Raw genomic sequence first — 27,340 nt, 5'->3', positions numbered from 1 at the left:
CCAACCATGCAAGTTAAGATTACTCTCCCATTAACGACGGCCTTAATTTTGCCAACTTGGAGATATAATTGTCAATGTGATAGAGGTTCAAGGAAAAATTCTGCCCATGGATAGAATTTCTTCACCAACAGCCCAAATTGCTACTATTCTCCATATAGGTATGAAGTATAAAAAATCTTTAGTATATAGTTTCAATGATTTTTTCTAGTTTAATTTAGAAAAATTAGACTTTAAAAGAAAATAGAAATTGAATAGATTTTAGCTCATGGGGTGATGTCATGGGGCTTATAACATGGCCATAAATATTATTTGCCCGACTTGCGGGAGATTTTCGGTTTTCATACGTCTTTTCATTACTTGATCGTTTACTTATCGCGCGCTTTTCAATAAATTGTCGGGATCATGTGGGTTTTGAAAAATATAGGCTTAAGATCATTGGCTTGCCTTTAATGATACTCTTTTTGACCAATTCGATGCAGACTTTTCATAAGATCTTGAAAAATCTTGTATTGTTTTTTCCACCAAAGTTGGTATAAATAATTCTTTTTTTCCCTTAATTTTTTTTCCATTTCAAAGCTCCTCCCCTTAATAGACACGTTTATCGCTTCTTTTTTTCTCCCAATTTTGCTCCTCCCTTAAGAAAAGAGGACCGTAGCTCCTCCCCCCTTTGAGTTCAAAACTTCGGGCCCCTCGTTTCCACTCATGCTCGATCGCTCATTTTGTCGCTCGGTTCCGGCCCTTGTTACCGCGGACTATTCGCCCTTCCCTTCCGCCCTCTCTAGGTCGCTCGGAGGGTATGTTTGGTTTAACGAATGTGTAAAACCTGACAAAAAATATTGCATGCCTTCAATATTGACATGAATAATTTCATCTAAAAGCTAGGTTTAAAAATTACCCCGGTTGCGTTTATGAAGAAAAGAAAATGAATGAATTAACGGTAAAAAAAATCTCATTTTCAGAGATTTAATTTATTTTAAATAAAAATATATACTCCGATTGAGAATATCTAATCATAATGAACATTTTCTTCGATACTTTTCCTTTCATACTTCTTTTCTATACATGCTTGATGAAATTTGTTGTTATTCGGGAAAAATTAAGAGTTTGAATATTCTCATTGAAACTATAAACTAAACATTTTTTATACTTCATACCTATTGGGAGAATAATAACAATTAGGGTCTTTGGTGGAGAAATTCTGTCCAATGAGCAGAATATCTCCTTGAAGCTCTATCACATTGACAATTATATCTCCAAGTTAGCAAAATTAAGACCGACATTAATGGGAGGGAGTAATCTTAAATTGCACGGTTGGTATAGCTAATGTATTTGATGTTAATATACATGGATAGTAAAATAAAACTTGGGATTTGAATCAAAGGTAGTTGGTATAACCACAATTGAGGAGGCATGCGAGTAAGTACACTATGTTGTTGCAATAGACGAATTTGCCCTCGCATAATAAGAATTAAGATCGGGGACGGTGGAACAAAATTTTGAGATTTACCGGCGGTTGGCTCAAGTTACGGCGAGATATGTCAATCCAAATTGCCGGGCAATTTTCTTGGGAAAATAATCTAGTGATTATTCCTTCATGCATGTAATATTTTCTCTACTTTATAGGTGTTCATTGTCAGCCACCCGGCCTTGCTCTCGGCCCTTGTGGTGTACCATTTACGCCGTTTATTCCATTGGGAAACATCTCTAACGTAACAAGGGCTGATTCAGATTTAGCTGCTGGGTTGATTGCCGAATAGAAACATCTTTTGGGACCTGATCTTGTCCATAATTCGATCTCTTGGGGCATCAATAGTCTTGTTCAGCATGTGGATATTTCGCATGCGAGTTGACTCGGGAAATGAAAATTTGTAGCAAGTCATCAACAATGATTAATGGTAAGAAAAACAATTAGTCATTGGTAGATTAACATTAATGGTATTAGAGTAAAATTTTTGCTACTGATAGAGTGATGGTGGACATGGCGAGACTCGGGCGACATGGGCTAGATATTAAGGGCAGATCTTGAAATCCATAGAAGTCACCTTTTTTAGATAGCTTCACGTCTTCTATTTGTCATCTTTTCATTTGGTGTGAGGAAACCCCCGAGATACAATAACTTTTGCCTTCAGTTTTTTACCCGAAAGTTTATTTTTATTACGAGTTTTTTTAATGCACTTTCTTAAGGTCGTTGGCATTTTGTGGGCTTGTTTTTAAATGGCGCATACGATGTGCCGGATGGCGTATTTGCGGCCTTCCCGACCACGTGTGAAGGTGGAGGACAATGATTGATCCACGATTTTACTGTTCCCTTGCATTGACAACGATCGGGAACAAAAACGCTCCAACAACAATTTTATTGTTTCCTTGATTGTGTGGCCAGAGCGTTTTTGTTCCCGACTGTTGTCAACGCAAGGGAACAGTAAAATCATGGATCAATCATTGTCCTCCACCTTCGCACGTGGTCGGGAAGGCCGCAAATACGCCATCCGGCACATCGTATGCGTCATTTAAAAACAAGCCCACAAAATGTCAACGATCTTAAGAAAGTGCATTAAAAAAACTCAGAATAAAAACAAACTTTCGGATCAAAGACAAAAAGCAAAAGTCATTGTATCTCGAGGGTTTCCTCACATCAAATGAAAAGATGGCGACAATAGAAGACTTGAAGCTATCCAAAAAAGGTGACTTCTATAGATTTTAGCCCCGCCTCTAATATCTAGCTCATGTCGCCCGATGAGTCTCGTCATGTCCACCATCACTCTACCAAGAGCAAAAATTTTACTAAAATACCATTAATGTTAATCTACCAATGACTAATTTTTTTTCTTACCACTAATCATTGTTGATGATTTGCTGCAAATTTTCATTTCCCGGATCAACTCGCATGCGAAATATCCACATGTTGAACAATACTATTGATGTCCCAAGAGATCAAATTATGGACACGGTCAGGTCCTAAAAGATGTTTCTGTTCGGCAATCAACCTAGCGACTAAATCAGAATCGATCCTTATTACGTTAGAGATGTTTTTCAATGGAATAAACATCGCAAATGGTGCACCACAAGGGCCGATAGCGAGGCCGGATGGCTAACAATGAGCACCTATAAAGTAGAGAAAATATTACATACATGAAGAGGTAATCACCGGATTATTTTCTCAAGAAAATTACTCGGAATTTGGATTAGAATGTTTCGCCGGAGCTTAGGCCAAGTGCCGGTAAATCTTGAAATTTTGTTCCATCACACCTAGTTTTAAATCCTACCGTGCAAGAGCAAATTCACCTATTACAACAATATAGTATACTCCATCGCATGCTTCATCAATTGCGATTGTACCAACTACCTCTGATTCAAGACCCAAATTCTATTTTACTATCAATATATATTAACATCAAATATATTAACTAAATCAACCACGTGCAAATTAAGATTGCTCCCTTCCATTAACGTCGACCTTAATTTTGCCAACTTAAATGCATAATTATCAATGTGATAGAGCTTTAAGGAAATATTCCGCCCATTGGACAGAATTTCTCCACCAGCCGCCCTAATTGCTACTATTCTCCAAACATGTATAAAGTATAAAAAAATCTTTAGTTTATAGTTTCAATGAGAATATTCAAACCCTTAATTTTTCCCGAATAACAACAAATTTCATCAAGCATGTATAAAAAAGAAGTATGAAAGGAAAAGTATTGAAGAAAATGTTTATTATGATTTAGATATTTTCAATTGGAGTATATATCTTCATTTAAAATAAATTAAATCTCTGAAAATGTGATTTTTTATTGTTTGTTAATTCATTCTTTTTCTTTTCTTCATAAACGCAATCGGGTAATTTTCAACCTAACTTTTAGATGAAATCACTCATGTCAATATTAAAAGCGTGCAATATTTTCTCTATCAATTTTTACACATTCTTTAAAACAAGCATATCCTCCGAGCGACCTAGAGAGGGCGGGAGGGAAGGGCGAAGCAATCCGCGATAACCGAGGCCGGAACCGAGCATGCCCTCAAATGATAGAGAGAGCGATCGAGCATGAGTGAAAATGAGGAGCTCGAAGTTTTGAATTAGAGGATCCACGGTCCTCTTTTCTTAAGGGAGAAGCAAAAGGGGGAAAGAAAAAGAAGCGGTAAGCGTGTCTATTAAGGGGATAAACTTTTAAATGAAAAAAAATTAAGGAAAAAAAGAATTATTTGTACCAATTTTGGTAGAAAAAACATTACAAGATTTTTCAAGATCTTATGGAAAGTCTGCATCGAATTGGTCAAAAAGAGTCAATAAAAGCAAGCCAATGATCTTAAGCTTATATTTTCCAAAACCCACATGATCTTGACAATCTATTGAAAAACGCGCGATAAGTAAACAACCAAGTAATGAAAAGACGTATGAAAGCTGAAAATCTCCTGCAAGTCGGGCAAATAATATATATGGCCATGTTATAAGCCCCATGACATCACCCCATGTGCTAAAATCTATTCAATATTTCCTTTTAAAGTCAAATTTTACTAAATTAAACTAAAAAAAATCATGGAATACATTACCTATTTAAGAGAACCCAAACCTAATTTGGGCACTAGGAACCGATACCCTAAATCATGCCTTTTCCTAAACCAAATTTCTAATCTTTTTTCTTAATTTTTTTTTTATTTTTCCTTATCTTTATTTAATTAATTATGTGAATAATTAGATCCAGACCCGGTGGGTCGGGTTCCCAGATCCAGGTCGGGTCAGGCCCTCAGGTCTAATCCGATCCAAAAAGCGGAAGCCAACTCGGCCATGGTCCTTCCCTCCAGGCCCAACACCCCTTTCTATCCAACCAACCCATTTCTCAAGACCACTTAGAATTTTCCTAAGACCAGCTCATTTTCTTATTTTTTTTCCTTTCTATTTAGAGCCCAACATTCTGCCTAGTATGAGCCCAAACCGACTGAAACCTTAAGCCTATATTTCCGGAACCCACATGATCTTGGCCCCATTTTTACCAAGTCCGATTAAGGCCCAACCTACATCCTAAAACCCAATAACCACACAGCAGCAACCCCCCTCACGACCTACCAAACATCCGTCGTCTCTCCGGCCGCCGCACCAACGTCGACGCACCACCGCCATCATCAGCTCCCGATCACCGGACTGCACCCATCCGCCTTCTCTGGCATCAGGCCTCCGCCGAACCACAGAAATCGAGCAGTCTCCCTCCGATATAAAGGTCGCCGGACCAAACACAAAAATGCAGAAGAAGAGGAAAAGGCGCAAAGAGGACGAAAACACTCGGCGAAGGAAACATACTTCTGTAAAAAAAGAAAAAACAAATGCAAACGCATTCGTTAACGATTGCTACTGATAATCAAACACTAAAGGTAAACATAGTAATGAAACGAAGCAAACTGAACCAGCCACGGACCGACTGAAAACGAAACATCTTTAGGTTATTATCACACATACGTGGTGAGCACAGATTGAGAGGAAGGTATCGACTCTGTTCAAGACTCGCGCCAAAAACCACGGCTAATGAGTTCGCAGGGGTGAGCTCCGACCGCGATGATCCCTACCCAGCTGAGGGGTGGGTGCGACGGCCAAGCGCTAGACAACTCGAGGTATGGCCAACCGCTCCACACTGTCTCAGAGTTGGGATCCTCAGGAAAAAAAAGAGACTTGAACTGAAAATAGACTCACCGGAAACGGCCACGAATCGAGTGGGAAGGTCGTGTAAGCGAGTGCAGCGGCGGGGCTTCGGACAGCAATGATGGAGAATCCTCACACTCAAATCTCATCTTGACTCTCATTCCAACTGTGAATTTATTGTTAACAGCCTCCAGATATTTGTTCAAGCTTATGATGAACTGACTAGTCCTGATTAAAAAGGGCAAGTTCTTATCAAAAGCGTGATTCAGTGGGAACAATCATAAAATCATACAGGACACTAATTTGGCGTATCAAACCTTGGCTTGTAATAAATCAGAGAGAGAGTTTGAGTCCAGACAGCATGAAAGGCAGTTGCAAGAACTCCAAGGTGGATGCTCTGACTTGAAATCACTGAGGAAGGCATACTGCTCTTCTTACGAGCAACTCGTCTCACCCCAACTCGTCTCACTCCAACACGCGATTCGCCGTTGTCCCCTCTATCACATCACAATAGGGCAGGAAAACTGGTGTCTCAACAGAAAATCAGAAGGTGAAACACCTTAAGAACACGAACGAGTCACCAGCAACCAATCTCTTCGATGTAACAAACGTACTCCATCCCGTAGTAAGCAAATGCCTTCGCGGTTGACCTGTCAAGTTTCAGGCCAAAATAAAAGCACAAGTGACCCCTTATAGCATCAGTCCGCTCAATAACGAACCATAAGAGCAAAAATCACTCCATATGGAAAAGGATTGAGTGAGCTACACACCTCTGAATATATGCTTAAATTTCCATGACGATCATTGGCAGCTAACTCCTGGGTTGGGGTTGACTGGGTCATGTCCTGATGAAGACAGGGAGATAAGGCCCAAATGACAAGACCAAACAAAAGTTTGAAGAAAGCCTGGTTGTTCAAGTTCCGCGATCAATTACCTATGGAGGAAGACATTCGGTGGCATGTTTCCGGAGGACAGAAAAGCCACCATGTGTGCTGGTATCAGAGGCAGGTTCTGGAGAGCATGGATCAGGACTGGTAGGCTCTGTTTCCTAAATAAGAGAACACCCACAAATTATTCGAGTTAATCACAATATGCAATCACAACATTAAGGAAAACATCCAAGGACATGGAACCTTACATTTCCCTCTGGAAGCAGAGCAATCTGTGCAAAAACCTCATCTGCTTATGCTCCGCCTGAAAATAAGCATGAAAACAAGTCCATTAATATCAAAGCTTCCAAGAGCTCAACCAATCCTTTTGTTATCGAGAATTCCAATTACGAGGCAAAAAACTTGCTGTGAAGCAACTAATATAGTTCCTCTCCACCGGTTAGAAAATCGAAACCCTGATTGCCACCAAATATGACCAAGAATCTCTAGGAGTTTATCGTCACCATAAATATTTACCCTGAATGCTGAAATATGGCTTACCTCAGTGAGGAAATTCTTAGACCAAGCAATTACCCAATAAAGCAAGAAACAAGAACATTAATTCTCACGAAAACAATGAAGATTTGAAGAAGCATACCAGGAGCTGAACGCGCACAGCATGGCAAAGAATCTTGAAAGCGAGGCCAAAGGGTGGAATCCTCTGATTCAGTTCCTGATTTGTCGATGTGTGAAGCTGCAAATCCACAGAAATGGCAACAAGAAAACACTCAAATTCCCACTACCCAAAAAGAAGCGGCATCCACACATGGAAACAGACTCGAGCGATGAAGAAAGCAGACAAATGAATGAAATTATTTTCAAACCGATCCAGCATATTGGAACCAAAGTCACTCACTTGTTCCATGTGTCCTTGTGGGAAGTAGTAGACCCTGTCTCCGCGACAAGGGGCAAGCGTCGACCAGCGGGCCCGCGCAGGCCGGCCTTCCACAGCTCGTTATAGAGCTCATCTCGTCCTCCACCTCCACCTCGACTTCCACAACCTATCATTATCGGAAACAGAATCGTCGGAAACAGAAGCCGAAGAAGGAAAGAACAGGGCTCCTCACATTTTCCTCCCAAAACGAACAGAGAACGCGAGAAAACGACAGAGGAAGAGGAGAAAACGCAAGAGCAAACTCATCTTCCGGTCGACTCGGTATCATCTGAGCCCTCCGAAGCTGTATCTCCACCGCCGGCGAAATAATAGAAGAAAGGGCAACAGCTAGCTCCGTCCGTACGGAGAGACCACCCTCCTCCTTCTGTAACCGCAACAATCGCAGCGAAAATACTGACGCCCAGAGGTTACTGCTCGCGAACTGGAAACGTGATTCGCCTCCTTCGCCGGGAGAACGTAACGCCAGAGAAACCCCCAGCAGCACCGTCCTCTCGGCAACCACGACGGCCGTTACGAGCCGCACTACCACTGCCGTGGCCTCCTCCGCGGAGCTCGCCAGCACCAGACCAAAAGCAGCTCCCTCTGCCTCTCCCTCTAGTTTCTCTCTCTAGACGGAAGAGAGATGAATCAACGAGAAAACGCCGTTCAAGAGAATAAAAACGAAACCGCTTTGCTCGACTTATTACAAGCAAAAAGCTTCTCTTCCCGACTTTTCCCTCTCCCTCCCTCCCGCTCTCTCTCTCTCTCTCTCTCTCTCTCTCTCTGCGTGTGTTGTGTGCATTCTTGTGCCATGCCATTGGTTGACTCTCTGTTTGTCCTGCGCGACGCTAACCGCGGTTTAACCGCAGAGACGGGTTAACGCTCACGGTGACGGAAAGGTGCTGTAACCGCGCGGGGTTGCGATTTTTTCATGAAAAAAAAAAATGAGTGGAGTTCGATTAGTTAATGAATGTGCTGGGCGTTGGGCGGCGCGTACGGACGGAAGGCATCGGGGTGCGATCGGAGGTGGTCCAGGATAACGGAGGCCGTCCCTTGTGTCGTCTGCTTCTACGCAGGCAACAAGGTTGGCTAGACTTAAACATGGCAGAATTTTGAGACTTTTAAACCGCAGAGGTTGTTCGAAGGCGGCATCGCCGCCCGGTTCCTTGGCGGCCCCGTGGCGGGAGGGCCGGGATGGGACTTGCACGGAGGCAGCATTGTCGGAGGGAAGGAAACCCTAGTGGAGCGGCGGAGATGTTGCTGACCAAATAAAGGAGTAAGGAAAGTGTGATTGAAGTGAACCCTTGAAAATAGAACGCGAAATGTGATTGTTTAGTACTTTGGTAATTAATTCTCCATTTTTTTTCATTCTTTTTGTTTTCTTCATAAACGCAACTTGAATATGTTTATTAGTAAATTCAAAAATGAGAATTAATTGACTTAGTTAAACTCAGTTTTTACATAAAATTACTGATGTCAATATTGATAGGTAATTTTGCATTATTTTAAAAGAGTATCTCCTAAAAATCAATTGTCTCCAATAGGATTCGGGATTTTTGTAATTCTCATTGCAACTATATCTGTGGAAACTTCGCATTAATTCCTTAAATTGGATACATACAACGAAAGCCAACATGACCATACGTGTTGTCTTTGTCCAAGCATTTCAATACCCTTTTTACCATGTGTTTTCAGCCTCGGAATACTTAGCCATGAAAGCTCTATTTAAGTGAAAAAACAAAAGGTGAACATAACGGTGTCTAGGGCGAACTTAACATAAGATCTGCTCAATTCTTAAGTAATATCCAATTTTTTGTCATTTACATCAACAGTTGTTCGTTCAATAAATCGGCACTCTAAAACCAAATTGCATGGATGAAGATCACTATCAGGAATAAATATCAAATGGCATTTTAAAATGTTTCTCTCTTAGTATATGCTATTGCGTTGTGTGCGGACCGATCAATTTCACGTTATGTTGCAATAGAAACCAAATAATAATAATAATAATGTACTTATGTTATTACTTACTCTTTTTTTTTGTGGCTATTCAGAACTTATAATTTCCTAACGATTTGAAGACATGGAATATGGCACAGGGTCACGAACTCCTCGCTGCTTTACCTTTTGTCCACATCCCAAAGGCATTTTCATTGTTGGGTAGCAACTCTTCCATCATAATCTGCCGTTAATGCCCCTGTAGGCTGCTACCAACTCCTCGTACAAAGTCGGCTTTTGCCGTGGGAGTAGGTGGAAGGCGCACTGCGCTGCAAGGAGTTAGTATCAAACAAGTTATGCATGATCATGCTTTTCATCTTCTTCTGTCAAAAGCTGGTCGTTCAAAGTAGGCCTTTTTCTATTGCAAACGTGAAATTATTTGGTTTTTGGACAAGGTCTTGAATGTAAAATGACTGTGCTCTTGAATCGTTGGACAGAACAGTTTGATCGTGATCATGCCAAAGCTCTCGGCTTTCAACAAGGAATGTTGTTGTTGTTCCGACCAAAAAAAAAAAAAAGGAATGTTGTATCTAGTTCAATAATCATCTTCGGTCAAGGTCACTTGGTGTTGTACTCAAGCTCGACCTCAAAACCTTTTATAACTTTCGATTTCTTCATAACTTCACGCTTAAATAGGAGCATGAGTAGCTCAAGTACTATCAACAGCTTTTATTAGTTCAAAAATCATTTGATGGAGTGTGATAATCCCCTCTAATGCAATGTTGAAGTTTAGACACAATTTGTATTCAGCAGTAGTGGCATGGAGGACTTAGAAACTTCCCGTCAACTCTGACCTTACATACCATCAGCACAACGATCCAACATAGACACAAAACAAATGTCAATTGATATTTCAGCTCACAATGAGCTCACATCAACGTCGTCGCCCCTCAATTGACTGATTCACACGGTGCTTGATTCCTTTCAAAGAAGTCAACTATTGTGTCCATTGCTCGATCTTATTATCTTTGGATCAACCTAGCACCATCCAACTTAGCACAAGCTGCACAGCCTGAACCTCTCCTCCCTGCGCTTTCCCTTCTCTTTGCCATGAGAATTGCCAAAGGGTGTGTTATGGTATTATGACAACCTAAAAAAAAAAAAAAATCAGAGCACACCCAACAGCATCAAAATCCTCCACATCTCAGGGACAACGGGACAAAAGAAAAAAAAAATCGGGGACAAATGTCGCTGTCCTAAACACCATAGCAATCTGTTTTGTTTTAGGCTGTTACAAGTGATTTTCAAGGGCTTCTCGCCTTTGAACTTTGGCATCACAGCTCAATTTCAGCAATTGGATCTCTCCACTCCTCTTTCAAAATGTTTAACGAGAGTAATTGCGATTTAAACTATATGTCTGAACCATGATTTATCAAGAAAAGGAGCAAAAACCAGGTGAAGCAGAAATTATGGCGAATCCAACTACGAAGCTCAAACACATAAATGAGAAAGCAAGAGAAGTAACTTCATACACGTGATCAAAGCTCGAGATCAACATGTTGGGTTACTTTCACGAGAAACTCTAAAGTGGTACACCAGTGATAAATTTATCACAAACTATTTTTTGACCATTAAAAACTTTAAACTGATTCACTTATGATAAATTTATAACATACTAATTTTTTTACTATCAAAAATCTCAAGCTGATATACTTGTGTCAAGTTTACCCTCCATTAGTTTTCGTTAAAATTATACCATTAAATTGCTGAGTTAGATGACACATGCCCGTTAATGGGTATTTTTTTCTTTCTATTTATTACAAGTGTATCATTTTGGTTTTTTTGTGGTATTAACAAAATTTAACGGATGGTAAATTTATCACACTTGTACCAGTTTAGGATTTTTTGTGGTTAAAAAATTAGTTTGGGTTAAATTCACTACAAGTGTACCAATTTGGGGTTTATTACGGTCAAAAAATAATTTGGGGTGAATTTGTAGCATGTGTACCGGTTTGAGATTTTGTGTAAATTTATCACAAGTATACCAGTTTGGGGTTTTTCATGATATTAACCTTAACGTATTTATGCCAAATGAAAAGCAAGTTATAATTAACAGGTAACCGAAACTTGAATCAAAACTGCAACATCGAACTAAAGTAGACGTTCCGAAACAAAAAAGAACCAAGAACATGGATTCGAACAAAAAATGAACATTCAAAACTTTTTGATTTCTCTTATCCAACGTAATTACTATACAACATATCGAATGGATGATAGTGAAAAAAAAAAAATACCTTACAGAGAGTGAAGACTGGTCCTTACAATAGTCGAAACATAGGAAAAAGTGTTAAAAAAATCCTAGACCTATTGCATTTATTGCATTAGTGCCAATTCAGTCCTAAACCTCTTTTTAGTGTCAATTTAGTCCTAAACTGGCCAATTGAATTAGCACAAATGTGAAAGGATTATGACTGAATTAGCACCAGTGTACAAGGTTTAGGACTAAATTGGCACCAATGCAATATGTTTAGGACTAAATTGGCACCAATACAATAAATTTAGAACTTTTTTGACACATCTCCCCGAAACATAAGTAAATAGTTGGCTCCACAATATATTTTAACTTGGTCTACACAAAGACATTGAAACAGACCAGTAGAGAGCCACTCGAAAAACAGCTGGTCGAGTGGGATTTCCACTTTTCCAAGGCTTACACGAACATTTTTCAGAGTGAAATCTGCCCTGTTTGTATTGTCAAGGTGATACAAGATGATTTAACTACTTTATGTCACTAGCAAAAAGCTCACAAACGATCCAGTCAATAAAATATTAAAACAGTCATTTCCCTGCAAATACACCATCTCTCGTCTGTTTTCTTCTTCTTCTTTTTTCCTTCTTTATTTTCTTTATTTTTTCTTTTCCTTTTCCCCGGCTGGCCATCGTCGGGCCTTGTTGATTGCCAGCGGAGTTGCTGGACTTGGGCAAGGGACACTAGGCTTGGGCTTGGGCTGGCTAGGGTAGCCCTCTCCCGAGGCCGGCAATCTCCGCTGATCATTGACAAGGCCCGAGCAGAGGGAAAAAGGGGAAAAGCGAGATTAAAAAAGAAAAGGACGAAAAAAAAAGTAAAGAAGGAAAATAAAAGGAAAGGAAAAAAATGTATAAAATAAAATGTTACTAAAAATTATTCACATCAATACGGATATGGACCTCATCACGCCCACTGTAGGACCAATTATCAACCTCGACGCCCTCATAATTATACAAAACCCAACCTAGTCCATTGAGTCATTCCTGATTTCTGGTCGAATCCAATCTCCGACCAATCACAATGTCAGCTTGTTGTCCCAATTTCGTGGGATTAATTAGTAGTGACAACCAAGCTGACCAACTTGAATTCCCCTTCAACGAAACTATGAATGACTTGCAATTTCGGCCTAAATACGAAGATATGTCATCAGATACTAACTGGCCAAGCTAATGAAGTGCAACTGCATGAATTGCCATGGGGCATAAACTGATAGACTTTGAACTATGTGGAGTGGGGTTAGTAATTTGATGACTGACGATGGCGTTGACTATTCTTGGTAGGCTGGTTCGATCTTTTTGTGAGAGCTGGAGGTTCAGAAGAATTGCGGTTGCCAGAGACTAATTAGCACAAGAGAAGAGAATCGCGTTCGACCAGTGCGGAGCCACACCGTTCGCGGCTGTTAGTTAGAAGCAAAAAAGTCTACTCGGAGTCCAAAAGGAAGAAATCACTCCAAGAACACTCTTTAACACAAGGAAAATGTTAAAAAGAGTATCCCTTGTGCATTTGCTAAGCCTTATAAAACGTTCAACCGAAAAAGGAAAGCCTTATCAAACGTGCTTCCGACGATTTAGAACTTATTATTTTAAATAACTGACTTCTTCGAAATGTGCAAGTGTCTTAAAAATTATTTTCACTATTAGTTAACTTAACCAGTGCCTTAAGGCACTATTCAAAAAGACCCTCAACAAAGAATTATTCATACAAAGAGAATGTACAAGAATGACCACATGTTAAAATAAACACATTTCCAACTTTTAAGTAACTCATAAAAATGCCCTAACTTTCACCAAGGAAAAAATCTGGCCACCTTTAAACTTTGCTCACGTGGTGTCCAATCAGTTTTTATGGAGGACGACATGATCAACGACGAGCACCAGGCCAATCAGACCTATAAGCTTTGGGAAATGAAGTAGTCTTCTTTTCTTGTTTTTTTTTTTTTTGGAAAAAAAAAGTGACATTTCTACAATTTGAAACTAAACGTTTCAAGCCGAGTCTTGTTTTCACTCGGCTTGAAACGTGCCGGACTAAACCACCCTTTATGATGATTAGAGAGATCAAGCAATTTGAACGCCTCCTTACATAGAACAGTGTGACATTTCTACAATTTGAAACTAAACGAAGGAAGAAACAACATATCAATACCATGTAACAAAGTGAATGATGAGCTCAACTAGCCGCATGACATGTTGATTGACGGTACACAACCATGGAAATGCATTAGTGGGACATACATGTGCCTTGAGCTTACTTACATTCACCTAGATCCCATACTCGTTATGCTCATTTCTTGTGGCGACCTAGAACCTTCGGGCCACGCTCTGCTCTTGAGGAGTATACCGTGGAATTTGTTAGCCACACTATGGCTCCATAGTGCGTGCTTGTTTTGTAATTAAAATACTTCCTTAGTCGAACCATTTCGTCTAATTGAACTATATAGGATTTTTATGAATTCAAACTTAAGTTTGCTAGCTTCGAGTATATCTATGTCCGAGTCTTTCGATAAATAATGCTCTTATACTACGCTCCATAATGAAATTGGCTTGTCAAATGGGCCATAAACTAGGCAGTTAAAAGATAGAATGATAATAGTCTCATTTCGCGTCTAAGTGGCCAATTTTTTTTTTTTTTTCTAGATTCGCTTAACATTTACTTGTGATACCAAGCACGGGTAATGGCGATCGCCCGGAAAGTCAACCAATCCTTTTCCAAGTTTAGATGGATTGTGTGGTACTGAATATTTTTGTTGCCTATCTGATGTGATTTGATTGCCGCAGATGTTGCTTTCATTTGCATGACTGTTTTTCCATAGTTTTCGATGATCATTTAGTGCTACTCTTTCCTAATTTGAAAACACCAAAAACATTTAAATTGGCTGTTCTACGATAGAATTTTAAATTTCCTGATATATTAGGATAGCTTCCTAATTCGAATAGAATCGCATGTTTAGGATAGCATTTCTTAGTTCAAAACCGGATAGTTTCAAGATAGATTGCATATCATTTTAAGGCTGCATCTTAGCCTAGATTGCACATTTAGAGGTTTAAAAATGGTCTTTTAGGGTAAGATAGATTCTGGGTCAAATTAAATCTAATTTTAAGATAGATAGCTAATCATCTTGGCTAATCTAAAGTAGGGGATAATTTAATCCGAATTTAACAAAAACATCATCTTAATATAGGCTAGTTTTTCTCTCTTAGATAGAATTGCATGGTTAATTTAGGGTATTTGTTAATTATATATTCAATAAAAAAACCAAAAAACCCCTTGCATGTCATTCATGTCTTAAGTTAATTTAATTAGGTCACATGCTATTATAGAATAGGTTATGTAGACTATAGTTTAGAATTAGGTTTGCATTACATGCAATGCACATAGCCTAGTTCTAATTTAAACCACTAGTTTAGAAATCATGGTTATGTTAGTCATAGTTTTTCTTTCTTGATTTTCACTTGAGTGTTTGAATTATTGCATTGGGGCAATTAATTTTAAATACTATGGTTTATTGAGTGTCTTATTTAATGGCTGTGTACCCACATGAACACCTCACATGTGAAGAGATACGTCCTAAAATTAATCTAAGTTGTCTGCAAAAAATGTTTTTTCGACAATTAAAAAAATGGTACCGAAAAGATATTAGAGTGATCTAATGTAACCAAGTCTCCGAACTCAAAGTCTCTGGTACGCATGAGTAAAATAATTCTCTCGTTATTTTACTTAAGTTCTTATTGACCTACAAAAAAAAAAAAAACACTCATTAGTGGCGAGGTTTGTGATTAAACCTTTTTGCATGTTAAATATCTGAACCTATGGTGCAAATTGGTGTGAATTTGAGAGAGCCCAAGCTAGGTTTAAAAACTTAGTGACCAATTAGCCTAAATGAAAATTTAGGTCGCGACAGGACCGAAAACTCTTGAGCAGTCAAAATTTAGTTACTTCTTTTGAAAATTATTTTAAAGTTACTCGTACCTTGAATTTGTTCCACAAAATTATCCCCTCAATTTACCACTGTTTGAATATTTTTAAATGAAAAATGGTGTATTAGGTCATACCTATTTACTTAACTCCAGTGACATAAGGAAATTAAGGGATATTCTAAAACTTCTATCCCTAAAAGAGGAGCTCCATCAATATTTTTCATGATACTTATGCCACTCAAATTTTGCTATAGGTGCATAGTTCTTTGTATATCAAGCAAAGATATGTATATATATAACTAGTTAAGAAAAAAAATGAACAGACACAAACGAAAAATTGATTCCAGAGTGAGGATGAAGAGTATGAAACGATATTTATGCTTCTTTTTTTTTTTTGTGTTTTATCATCATTCTTTCCCTCACTTTCTTTCTTTTATTATTCCTCTTTATACACACCTGAAGCTCTCAAATGCAAATTTTGACAATATTTTCTGACGTTTCTTTGAAATAAAGAAACAAATTGGTAATTATTTTCCGTTTGGAAAACAAAATTACTTCTAAAAAACATGTGCTATTCGTAAGATGGACGGGTCACAGTCACACATGTTTGGTTTGGGCATTAGATCATTTTGACTATTTTTCCGAACGAGTCCTTGAATTAACATAAAAGAGATGTATTTCAGCAAAAAGAATATGGAAATAGGATCACTCTTATTTGTATGGCATATTTTTATCCTCCTTGAAATTCCTCGAATTCAATACATTCTACGAAATTGTAGAGCGGTGGCACGTTGAATCCCCTCAAAACTGCTCCCTCTTTAAGACCACGAAATTTCGGGAGGAGCTGCCTCCGGATACCATGCTCATCATCGTGGCTCGACAAATCGAGTTATTTACAAGCCCATATATCAAGGTGCTGGAGCGCGGATGGGTATTGCTTCAAATGGACAATTTGGCCATATACACCCCACCAAAGAAATGTAGCTTGTAGAGGGATGAATGTGGATACCAGTGCTACCAGTGCCTGCTTCAAGTAGACAATTTGGCTATTGCTTGTTACTCCAGCAACTTTGCGCTAACTCCACTACTGAATTTACGAAGACATTTAAGACGGTTTTACTTTGTGTCATGACTCCACGATTAGCAACTTAGGATCCTAGGTGTTCTCACGAGGAACTCAAGATCTATTAAAAATGTAACTTACAATCAAGAACTGCAGACAAACCAGGAATCATATTAATGATATCATGGAGCACTGCAAATTAAATAAGTCTAATGTGAAGGACTAACCATGACTTGATGGCTTTTACAAAGTAGGGAGCCTTCGGCTTAACAAATTTCTCCAAGGTCGAGTTTGCTCGAAAATTGGATTGAACCCACGCGCATAGCATGGGAAAAATGAAATACCCAAAAGTGATCGAATACTGGTTACTTCTTACTAAGAAGAGGAGAAAATGATCACATGAATGTTACAACATATCATCGAGAGATGATTCAAATTGTCTAAGCAATCATAATTTATATTCGAATGTCAATAGGAGACATACGCTAATTACAAAAAACACTTACTTCATACTTGTACTAAATGGGGTCATCTTTTTACATTAATCAAACATAAATGAATCGTTATCGGGATTGTGCAAAAATGCGAAAAAAAAAAAAAAAACAAACAGAACAAAGAACCTACGCTTGACCATATAACTCGCGATGCATCAATCACTTCCTTCCCTAAGCCCCCACCGATTTCCATCACCCATTTCATTTTCATTCCTCCTATGAATACACATCCTATCCCAAATCGAACTCACTTGTCTTTCGTCACGTCTGTTTTCTACGGAACTGGATGTCTTTGAGCATGGGATAATGTAGAAGTGTTTGGGATAAAGGAACCGAATGATACATCTTAAAGCATTTTTTCTTTTGTGCCTGGGATAATGTAAAACACAAAAAGCCATACATACAAATGCCCCGAGGAAATGGAAAGGCAACAATAAGAAAAACAAAAACCAAAATAGAGCAACTATTTCTGAGCTCCACGCATCCACGCTGATCGGACCGCCTCTCCCTCTTTCTCTCCTCCTCTCTCCACCTTCCAGAAGACAACTACAGCTTCATTCAAAGTTTCCACCCGTAGAAAAGACCCAGTTGGAAAATGAAAACCGGTTTCGCATAAAATTGATGAGATTGTTCTCTCGCCCGGACCACATTGAGAAATAAGAAGTTCCTGTTGACTAGACCTACGGGCCATACACCCAATAAGGAATCTCATACAGCAGTTTATACATTAATTTGGTCCAAGCGAGGGAGCAATCGCATCAATTTTATGCGAAAGCGATTCCCATTTTTCAACCGGGCTTTTCGAATTGAGAAGCTTTGAATGAAGCTATACCTATTTTCTGAAAGTTGGAAAGAGGGGGAGAGGGAGAGGGAGAGGCGGCCGGTGGAAGTGTTCTTGCAAATCTGCAACGTCTGCAGAAAAAGATATAACACAATAAGAATCATTCTCTTTAGAACAGGAAGATAAACTGTACAGGCCATTGAGAAAGAAACTCTGAGCTCGTATTCGCATGATAATAATTCAATAGGCAAACCTCTTTCCACCATTGCATGTGAGAAATGTATTTGTGGTCAAGGATGTCATCATATTTTCTCCTTTTCTTGGTAGATTTTGTGCTTCCTCTCAAAATCTTCTGGTTTCGGCGACATGCGATTTGCAAAAGCTGTCTGTTTCTGCATGAATAACTAGAAAGTGCCATTTGAAACAGAAACCGAATTAACTCATCTTCAAGTTGTGAATTTGGAGCAAAAACACGGGGACAGAGAAAGAGAGAGGTGTTACATGGAAGGTGGGGGAGGGCGGAGGCGAGCAGTGCCTGGGAAGAGGAAGAGGAGGACCGTTGAGGAGAGACAGAGAACGCCATTCGGGCAATGAAACGACGGTATTCTGAGACATCAGCAAAGGCGCAGATGTAGTGCGGCGGGGACTGGGCCAGGCATGGGCGTCACAGCTGGGCTAGACCGGCCAGGAATGGACCTTGCGTGGTGGTGTTCGGCGAACGGAGGGGGGCTGGAGCAGTGAGGTGACCGGCGCCGGTGAGCACCGAGGCTTCGTCTGTCTCCCCGCCTTTTTGTCCTTTTTCCATTTCCCCTTTGGCCTTGCTCCCTCTTCTTCTCAATGTGCAGAGACCCTTTTGTCTCTCTCTTTCTCCCTTTTTTTCTAAGAAATGAACATTGTTGAATGACCTCATTAGAGAGAGAGAGAGAGAGAGAGAGACAAAGAAGAGAAGGATGCAGTGGGAGGTTGTCTGATGGTTGGTTGAGGATCGGGTGAGACAGGGAGGAGAGAGCTGGATAGCTCCAAGGAAGAGAGAACGAGTCCTTACTCCTTCTCGGGAGAGTTGTCTCAGAAATGCATAAAAGAGCTTTCTTTTCAAAAGCAAGTAGCTTAGGATGTTCTATATATCAAGCTGCACGGTGATTCTCTGCGACGGTAGGTGTTGGTTGTTGTGTCCATTAAAATTTTATTTATTGTCCGAAATAAATTTCACCTTCATTTTTTTCAGAACAGCATATTGATAATGGTCATTTTCCAATTTCTCTGGCATCAAACTAACCAAAAAATTAAATAAAAATAATTTCTCCCTAAATCGATTGTATTTTTTTACCCATTGTGCTTATGTTCATGAAAAACCATTAACAGTTCATTTGCCCTTGAATATGTGTACTTCCGCTTTCAATTTCTATTAAGTGTACTTTAAATTCATCTAAATTGAGAAATTATGAATTGAAGTGGAACTATTTGAAAATGTTTTAACTAAAGAGAAGCGAATCAAAACTAAAAGGATCCCTCCGTGTGCTATATACATCCTATTTATCTCTGTTCATTGTGTCTTGGAATTCCTTTGTTTTATGGGATATGTTCATCATAAGTCCTAAAACTTGTCATCTTTGTGCGATTGAGTCCTAAAACTTATAAAAAATTCAATCGAGTCCTAAAACTTGTCCGATTGTTTAAATTGAGTCCTTCCCGCTAACACCGTTATCTCAGTCTGACATGGCAAACGGAAATTGCTGATATGGCATTTTTTAGTTGTTTCTCTCTCCTACATGTCAAATTTAATTGCTCAATATTAACCACGTCGCCCAAACGACGATATATGAGGTACCTCCTTCTTTGTCTCTCCCCCAGCCAAAGCAATAGCACTTCTGAACCCTAAAGCCCCTCTCTCGAAGAACACCGAGGCGAGAAGGTCGAGTGAGGAAGAAGGCCACCGTCCATTTGAAGGGGAAGACCGAGTGAGGAAGAAGACCACCGAGGCGAGGGTGCTCGCATGCGCGATTGAGGTCGAAGTCGAGCTCGAGAAGTCGGATTGAAGGTCGCTAGGGTTGCTCGCACGAGCGATTGAGATTGAAATCAAGCTCCGGACGTCAGATTCAAGGTCGCTAGGGTTGTTTGCACGTGCGAATGAGGTCGAAATCGAGCTCGGAACGTCAGATTCAAGGTCGCTAGGGTGCTCGTACGCACGAATGAGGTCGAAGTCAAGCTCGGGACGTCAGATTCAAGGTCGCTAGGGTCCTCGCATGCGCGAATGAGATCGAAATCGAGCATAGGGCATCAGATTCAAGGTCGCTAGGGTGTTCACATGTGATTGGTAAGAAACAACCTTCAACGGATTCATGGGCACTCAATTTTGGAGTACTCTTTGGCTAATATTGAATGATTGGAGTGACATGTTACCCACATAGTGCTTTTCCGATCGGTATAATGTTCTTATCTTAATATTGAGTATACCTCCAGGGGGAGAATCCCGTCATTACTTTAATGGCGGGCTTTTTTTTTTTTTTGTGATCAGTGGAAGCTCATGCTCATGGACATTATTTCTTGCAGGCTAATCAACAACTTAGTGATCAATGGAAGCTCATGCACATGGGAGAAGGCCCTGCTGGGCATGTTTGGATGGCATATGTGAGTCTTCATCTTCTTGTTGAATTTTGGACAACTTCCAAAGCATAATGACCATGCTAATTCTAATTTTTTTTTTGCGAGATCAGAGTTTGCGACATGTTATTTGATAGGTCCTTAATTATTAGTTACGAGATTTATCGACCTCTATGAAGTGGGTTAGACAAGATCGGAGGCGGATCGCGAGGCCCGAGTGATTCATCGATTTAGTTTAAGGTGGTATGTTTACCTTCCATTTCCTTTTACGACTATAGTCATTAGTATTTTCTACTTAAAATGTGATGAATGAAAATCTTTTTGTTTTTTGCCTTGTGTAGGTCGGATGGCCGACAACAACAAAGTTTACATCACTGTTTTCTTTGGAGGTAAATTTCAGGTTGGACCACCATTGAAATATGTAGGCGGAAGGGTTGACACGATTGAAATAGACTTAAATAATGGTTCATTGTCTAATATAACTGAAGCTGTTGAGGCTTTGACTAGGCGTAAAATAGAGAAATTGTTTTATAGAGTTCCCGGAAGTAGTACTCTTGAAGATGGGGTAACTCTTAGATATTTATGGGATAACTCCAGTGTGATAGATCTTTTACATCATTATCCGCATTCTGAAAATGTGGAACCGTATGTTGAGCATGTCGATGATGAAGAGACAACTATTGCTATAGGGGAAGTTGATATGGAAATTGGAGGTCCGTCTAATGTGAATGTGGAAAGAATGGATAGTATGGCTGGTAATTTGTTCGAAAATATGATTAGGGATGTTGATGAAAACTGCAATCGAGTTGATGTTGGTAATATGAATAGGGATGATGGTGATGATGATTATGCATGTCATTTGGAGGATGCAGAACATTCGAGTGACAATGATGATGGTGAACTGGTTGATGCAAGGAGAAATTTAAAGAAAATTTCAGATAGACACAAGCTGAAAACTGGAACCAACATTGTGGCAACCGGTACTTCCCAATTAGATGTTGATTGTCCAATAGAGTTAGGAGCGGATCCTCCGACTTTGCATGCTTCCGGATACGAAACAGAGTATTATGATTCAAATGAAGAAGAAAGTTTTAATTCATGTTTCGATGATACTAGTGACGAGGAGGAAGATGATGTCATTTCAAGGAGGAAGAGTAGGTTTCCATCATATGATCAAAAAGGTGGTAATCTAGTATTTGTTGTTGGCATGACATTCAAGAATGCAGCTGAGTTTAAAGATGCAATTTTGAGGTATTCTGTGGACGAGCAAAGAGCAATTAAATACACGAAGAACACTACTGGATTTGTAAGAGCCAAGTGTGCCCGCACCAACCGTAATCGGATAATTTATGGCGCTCTTGACAAAAACACTGGATCATTCCAATTGAAAAAGTACAAGGATGAACATATTTGTAGTATTACTTTTGAGAATAAGAGAGTGTCTAGTTCTTATTTAGCTAGACACTTCATGATTCTCATTTCTGCTATGCCTAAAATCAATACATCTCGCTTGAAGAAGCTAGTTAGGGAACAACTTGGGGTAAATGTCACTTTGAGTCAATGTAGGAGAACAAAGCTAAAAGTATTCAAGGAACTGCAAGGCAATTATACGAAAGAGTATGGACAGATGTATGACTACTTGGGGGAGGTCTACACCGCAAGCCGCACAAGCACATTTAAGATGGGCGTTGAAAGGCCACCGCCAGATTCCCTACCATTATTTGACAAGGCCTACTTTTGCTTTGATGCTTGCGAGAAAGGATTTTTAGCAGGGTGTCGAAAGATCATTGGATTAGATGAATGTTTCTTGAGAGGCTTGATCAAGGGTGAGTTATTGTGTGCTGTAGGGATAGATGCAAACAACCAAATGTATCCAGTGGCTTGGGCAGTTGTAAGAATTGAGAATAAGGACACGTGGTCTTGGTTTATCGACTTATTGAAGGAAGACCTCGACATGGGTGATGGAAATGGTTGGGCTTTATTAAGTGACCAACAAAAGGTATGCAATAGTATTATCATTCATCTTAATTTTTTTATGGCACTATATGCAATGACTATTAGTATTAATGTTTTGCTCTCTTTTTTTGTATTTATCGGGGTCTCATCCCTTCGGTTGTTGAGCTTTTGCCAAATGCAGAACATAGGATGTGTGCAAGGCACATATATTCTAATTGGGGTTAAAAATACCAAGGAAAACAGTTGTTGAGACAATTTTGGAAATGTGCTAAGAGTACTAACATGGCAGATTTTGAGATGCATAGAAAGAAGCTTAAGGAAATGTCTCCACAAGGTAATGATGACCCATTCCGTACTGATCCAAAACATTGGTGTAAGGCCTTCTTTGACACAAACATTAAATGTGATGTTGTTGATAATAATCTTAGTGAAGCTTTCAACGGGAGGTGCGTGGAAGCTAGGTGCTAGGCTATCGTGAGTATGCTAGAGGATATTAGAATCATGGTTATGACTAGAATGCATACTCGGAGGGATGCATGTGTTAGGTGGATTAGAAATTATGGTCCAAGGATTGTGCATAAGTTACATTTGAATACAATTGCTAGTAGGTATTGCCATTTGATGTGGAATGGAGATGAAGGATTCGAGATTGGGGAAGGAGGTGCCAAATATGTTGTTGACTCGAATTTGAAGACTTGTTCTTGTAGAGCTTGGGAAGTTAGTGGAGTTCCATGTTGCCATGCCATTTGTGCAATACACTATAAGAAATACGATCTAGGTGACTACCTAGCTGAGTGCTTCACCAAAGATAAATACTTAAGTTCTTATCAATTCATGATGCCTCCCGTGAGAGGAGAGAAATTTTGGAAGAAAACCGACAAAGAAACTCCTCAGCCCCCACCAATGAAAAAAATGCCTGGTAGGCCAAAGAAGAACCGAAGAAAGCAACCTATTGAGCTTGTAAGAGGTGACAGGATGACTAAAGAGGGTAAACGAATGACTTGTTCTACTTGCAAAGTGGTTGGACATAACTGTAAGGGATGTCCTCTAAAAAAGATATTTTGTGAATTAATTGATTATGTAGATTCTATACTTGACGTCTTAATATGTTGTCAATTAATGCTTGCTATGTATTTGATAGGCCAATGCTCAAGCTTCTGCACAAGCCAATTTTGCTCAAGCTCAAGCTTCTTCTCAAGTCAATTCTGCTCAAGCTTCTGCTCAAGCCTTCACAACAACAAGTGCTCAAGCTTCTTCTCAAGCCTATTATGCTCAAGCTTCTGCTCAAGCCTTCACAACAACAAGTGCTCAAGCTTCTGCTGAAGCTTCGCCCCATTCTGCTCAAGCTCAAGCTTGTGCTCAAGCTTCTACTGAAGCGTCCAAAGGGAGATGTGAAGGCTCGGCTACTACTTCAGCAAGTGCTTTTGTAGAATCCAGTGCAACTGTACAAAATAATAGCGGCCAGTTCAATGTTTTTGCTCGATCTAGTGCAAATATAAGAGGATGTAAGGCTAGTGCTAATGTAAGCGCATACAATGGACAAGTCAATGCTTTTGCTGAAGCAAATTATGACCAACAACAAGGAATTTGTTTTGCTCAAGCTACTGCAATATCTCAGGATAGACCTCAAAAAATCGCGGTTAGTAGTACCTAAATCCTCATGCATTCGTATGTTTTGATTACGTTCTCATGCTCAATGATTTCTCTTTTTTTTTTTTCAGTTTAAAAGACCGGCAATTGATATGGGAATGATGCAAGAAGAATCAGCTGCAAGGACAATCGCCTTCAAACTAAAGAAGAGAATGATAGGTTATGGTGTTTATACAAATCCTAGCACAAACCTTCAAATCCTCAATGTGAGTAACGTTTTTACATTTTATAATAGTAATTGACCACCTTTTTGAGCTAACAACATGTTCATTTTTATATAGCCTGGCACAACCGGTGCAAGAATATTGAAACTACCAGACAAAGGACGACTTTCGGGAGCTTCAATGGTAAAGGCACATCCCGAATCAAGTGAACAACCTTGGTCATTCGGAACTAATCCGTGAAAACATATTGTTGTGAAGCCAAAAGCATCATCTCAACCCCGAGCGAGTTCCGAACCGACATCGCATTTTATAATAGTAATTGACCACCTTCTTGAGCTAACAACATGTTTATTTTTATGTAGCCTGGCACAACCGGTGCGAGAATATTAAAACTACTAGACGAAGGAGTAGTTTCGGGAGCATCGATGGCAAAGGCACATCCCGAATCAAGTGAACAACCTCAATCATTCGGAACTAATCCGCGAAAACATATTGTTGTGAAGCCAAAAGCATCATCTCAACCCCATGCGAGTTCCGAAGCGACATCACAATCCCGTAAGAGCTCTAAGCCTCAGCCATTCGTAGTTCCTCGAAAGCAAGTTGCCGTAAAGCCGAAGTCACTATCACAATCTCAAGCGAGTTACCAACCTCCAAAGCCCGCTTGGAAAAGTGTCACGGGAGGAGCACCATATTCAAGGATGAATCAAGTGAATGAAGTGAATGCCGAATCGGCTGGACCACCGGAGATCGTAGACTTGGATTGACTTTTTGCTGCACAAACTTGTATTTTTTATATCAGTTATGAGCTGGGATTTTTTGTATTTTGCATGATCAATAACGTAGATATAAGTCATGCTCTGTTGAAGTTGCTCGGTGGATCTTTAGATGTTCACCGAATTAGTATTGATAGGAAAAAAAGATAAAGACTCGACGTTTTTGTGGACGTTTTGTGGAAAAAACAGAGTCGAGTTGTTTAACTTCCGGCCCCGAATCTTAATGGGTTTCTTGACCTCCCGCTTGCATTTGTGCTGGACTTGAGGTGTGGAAGATGCTTGAATTGAGTCGAGTTCTGGTATTTTGCTAATGGGTTTCCTCTGTTTCACTTGTTAGATGCTTGGAGAAGTGTTTTTTGTCCCCCTCATCCGGTGTTGTTTCATTTCTAGCCTGGACTTAACAATTTATGGTGCTTGCATTAACATGAGTTGCTTGGCTCTTTTTTTCTTTACTCTTTCTTTTTTGGGATGTCTGCAAGGAAGTGACACAGGAGAAACGAATCCGATGCTATTACTATTTGAGGATGCATGCTGCTTTATAGAATCGTTTCAAGGCTAATTGTTTCTTGACATTTCATAAAATTTTGGTAGCTACTGTACATGTGCATTCTCGCCATGTATGTAATAGCAAAGGAAGAGGTAATTGTTTTGTAATTGACTGTTACAAGCTTTTTTTTTTCTCTCTTTTTCATGTGGGAGTTTACATAAGTGACCAAACGGCGGGATCTAGCGTTTACCTCTATCGCTTTCCCTTTTTCTACCATTATGAAAGTATGTATGCATAGCTGATAAACAGATGAATTACTACCAGGAAAACAAGTCATTGAATTGCTTCAACACAAAACCTTGATCTCATTATCGAAAAACCATGCACCTTTGTGACCAATTTTTTTTTCTAATGTCTTAACCGAGAGTTTTTAGCCCGATAACAAGGTGTTTACCTGTCCTTATGGAAAATGACATGATCAAAATCCCCACTTGTAGTTCTTTAATGCACAGTTTTTATTGGACCATGCTGATTGGTAATTCTAGACTAGAAATTATTAAAGTCTTCATAAACATTTTGAATGAGCTTACTCATGAGAAGTAGTAAAGCACAAAACACCCGCTCGGAGGCCATAGGCAAAAAAACACATAACAAAAAAGTAACATTCATTGCAATTACCCACAATCAGTCTTACAAACTTACAAACATTACACTATGGAAGACTTAGAAATTTCCCACTAACTTTCACATTACATACGATTGATATAATTATATCGCATATGCATAGAAAAAATGCCAATAGATATAGCATATTTTGTTGCTTTACTCGCGCAATTTGTTGCTTCACTCGCGCAAGCTCCTCCTTTAAACATCTATTTTCCGCCCTTACCATCTTCATTTCAACTCTCGGTGAAGTCACATCAACCTCATCGCACTTCGATTGGCTTGATTCACAAAGTGCTTGATTTCTTTCAAGAAGATCAACTATCATGTCCCTCGCTCCATCCGGTATCTTCGGGTCAACCCACATGAAGAAATTGCAGCAACCTGGACCATCAAACTTAGCACATCCATGAAATCTTCTTACAACATTCTTTTTGTTTTTGCAAGTAAGAATTGGTGATCAAATACTGCAATAGCAGGTTAGCGCCGATTCAACTTCATTAGGAGTTGCAACACTTGATGTAGATGTTGGTGCTCTCATTCTTCGTGTCGCCATATTAATAAAGCATGTACGGGCTATAAACCAACAAAATGAATAATCAAATCAAGTGCAGAATATCACAGTGTCGAGATCATTACTACCGATTCGAAAACTAACATGAATCAATCAAATGCAGAGACTCCGACCAAGAACTCCACTTGCTTGGCACAAGAGAGCATAGGTTTTATAATCAAACCCAAGAGAGTGCTCGGAGATCTTCGTGCAGGGAAATCAGTATAGTGTAATAAAACAAGTGTAAAATTAACGATGAGATAAAGCCCTAAAAGTTCTCTTCGTACTGAATGTAAAATTAAAATCAAACCTAGAAAAATTGGAGTTACAAAATTATGGGCTTATCCTCCCGAACACACCTCTATCATGTGGCTTTAAGGGTTTGGACAGAAGCCGACGATGGTCTTCCTCAATCGCACAAACGAGCACCCTAGCGACGTTGAATTTGACGGCCCAAGCTCGATTCCGACGTTAATTGCATTGAATTCGACGCGAGCACCCTCGCCTTCGTGAGAGGATGAGGAATTTTTTAGGGTTCACACGGACGAACCGCCACAAGGACTTGC

The 27,340-nt window shown here is 39.6% G+C and overlaps 1 protein-coding gene across 3 annotated transcripts in view; it reads left to right on the top strand.

Moving 5' to 3' along the window:
- Positions 1-27,340, top strand: part of LOC115753955 (peroxisomal membrane protein PMP22) — a 491,710-nt gene that overhangs the window by 149,722 nt on the left and 314,648 nt on the right. The gene's annotated exons all lie outside the window — the stretch shown is intronic.

This window comes from Rhodamnia argentea, chromosome 1, assembly GCF_020921035.1.
Source record: "Rhodamnia argentea isolate NSW1041297 chromosome 1, ASM2092103v1, whole genome shotgun sequence".
NCBI classification, from domain to species: Eukaryota; Viridiplantae; Streptophyta; class Magnoliopsida; order Myrtales; family Myrtaceae; genus Rhodamnia; species Rhodamnia argentea.
Note: the sequence above shows the minus strand (reverse complement) of the source record. Positions and strands in the feature narration are given on the sequence as shown.